Below are 2,532 nucleotides of genomic sequence, written 5' to 3'. Positions count from 1 at the left end.
CTTCTATATCTGTCCCTCTCTGAGAACCTTAGACTCTTAGAGAGACAGCACAGAATTTAAAAAAAAAACTAACCATGACATTTTTGAGAACAAATTACTAAAGATACATAAAAAATGCAAAAATAAGATAGAAAGAGTACACTTTACAATATATGTATGACTTTAATTTGACCTTAAAATAAAATTGTAAGGCCAGAAAGGCAGCATCAGTGAAGACATGGAAAAAAGAATGAATAAGACTGTTTTTAGAGATGGAGATAATACATGAGGGGATGGGACTGGAGAGCTGACAGAGGCAGATAAATATGCATTGTAATAGTTAAGGACAGGTAGACAAATCATGATGGACAATGGGCAGAGACAGAAGTAGATAAGTTTCCAGAGCAGTAATAGTACATCATTTTTACCTCAACCCCATTGTATAGACACTTATGCTAGAAACTGAGCGATTATTTTTATTCTACATCTCTGTGACTTTGTAGAGATTATGGGGTAAATTTTATTTCTTTTCCACTAGCTGGCAGAATGAGTCAGAAACCCTGGCAGGCTCTGAGGCAAGACATGTTTTACTTTTGCTTGAAAACATTAGTAGCTATTAAAATAATTCTGTTCATTGCAACTATAATACAATGGACAGGAAATGCATGAAAGAAAAACACATATACCCAGGATATATTAGTTCTTTCACAGCTGGGGAGAAATGAAACCATGCTTTATCAAAGTAATTGGGTTATTAGAGGAGAGTAACTTTACTCCAGATTCCTTTTTTATCTGTAAAGTATGTAAACCATCCATTTTGCACATCTCCACAACACTATTCTCCTTTCAGAATATTTATTTAACATCTCAATAAAATTTACAAACACTTTCTAGCTTAAATTTACAAGCTTTCCTTTCATTCAGTAAGTTTGTCAGTGCCCACAGTATGCCAGGTGCTCTTCTATGTCTTAGACCTACAGTGATAAAGTTGGAGAGGAAGGCCCCCACCATTGTGGAAGGATGGGTTCCTGTGACGAACAATGATAGTAGTCAGCAAGCAAAAAATAGACATTAAGATTTCAGAATTCAGTGCTCGCTTCGGCAGCACATATACTAAAATTGGAACGATACAGAGAAGATTAGCATGGCCCCTGCGCAAGGATGACACGCACATTCGTGAAGCGTTCCATATTTTTTGAGGGAAGTATAAGCACAAAAGTGTATAAATCTGTAACTGTACCCTCACGGTGATTCTCTAATTAAAAATAAATAAATTTAAAAATAAAAAAAATTAAAAAAAAAAGATTTCAGAATTCAGGCAATGCTGTAAATGAGGCAATGTGGCAGAAAGTGATGGTAATCAAAGAAGACCCTTAAACTGGGTGATCATGAAATACCTGCGGTGCTACCTGAAGTTTAAGTGGAATTATAAAAGGGAATGGCAGAGGGAAGGGTCAGAGGACAAGTTTCCAGGTAAACAAGAAGAAATGTAATAAATCTCAAGTAGATGCAGAGAGGCAGGTGTGCTCAAGGAACACATAGGAGATGCTGTATTTGGACTCTAGGAAGTAAGCAGTATAGAGGGCATGAGCTTATAAGGGAAAGGACCCCGTTGTGACCTCATTCTGTAGAAGGCAGCTAGAAGTGAAAATTGGACCAAATAGAAGGATCAGAAAAATAACTTAGGGATTTATGAGGAAAAGGAAAGTTTTTAACCTTATCAAGGTTTATAAAAAAATCTTCCAATACAGCTTTGTCTTGGCAAAACCTATAATTTACCAGTTTCTTAAGCATGAGATTTTATTTTTGTAATATTTTGTGCCCTTAAAACTAAAGACAGGACCCTCTGCTCCTAAAGACTTTGATTCCAGAGGCCATGTAACCAATTTTGTTATCCAAAGCAGCTTCTTACAGCAATGCACTGGGACTGTGAGCTGGGCTATGCAATTTCTGGCAGAATTTTCCCTGGACTTTATACAGAAATCCAAAACTGCACGGCCACTGCTGATCAACTTAACATCTCTTAATTGTCAGCAATGTGAAACGGTTCCTTTTTAGCAGGTCTGACTTTTGGGGGCAACTCGAAACAATATCTGTGAGATTTTTGTTGAAATATTTAAGGTAATCAAAGTAGCAGCCATTTCTCTAGACTGTGAACTAAGCAATAGCCCCATGCCTGCCGAGAAGAGGAAATATCCCTCTTTCCCAGTTGTTTCCCATTTTCGGGGAGAAACGCGGCGTGGCGTCCACCATACTATGAGGTGCGGGAAGGGGGATGAGGGAAAAAAATAAAAGGAAAAGGAAAAAGAAAAAAAAAGAGTTATGTACTTGGAGCAGTGGGGTTACATATCTCTTCATTCTAAGCAAAGGAAAACTAATTATCAAATGCTTCCTTGGTAGTAGGGCTGTCTTTCTTGGGGGGAAACTCCAACAACAATAGTGAGTTTTGTGTTGAAATATGGAATGTAATCAAGGTAAAGAAAATGAAGTGAAATTAATCAGTTATGCAGTTGGGGGCGGAGGGACAGGGGGAGGAGGTATACTGGGGTTTTT

General features: G+C 37.7%; 1 non-coding gene across 1 annotated transcript; it reads left to right on the top strand.

Annotated features, from left to right (window-relative positions):
* Window positions 1-1,068: 1,068 nt before the first annotated feature.
* On the top strand, window positions 1,069-1,175 carry LOC129402766 (U6 spliceosomal RNA). The gene has a single exon (XR_008628810.1). It is a non-coding gene; the product is annotated as a U6 spliceosomal RNA (small nuclear RNA).
* The last annotated feature ends 1,357 nt before the right edge of the window (window positions 1,176-2,532 follow it).

The sequence above is a fragment of the Sorex araneus genome, chromosome 2, assembly GCF_027595985.1.
Source record: "Sorex araneus isolate mSorAra2 chromosome 2, mSorAra2.pri, whole genome shotgun sequence".
NCBI lineage: Eukaryota > Metazoa > Chordata > Mammalia > Eulipotyphla > Soricidae > Sorex > Sorex araneus.
This window is presented reverse-complemented; position numbering and strand designations above follow the sequence as displayed.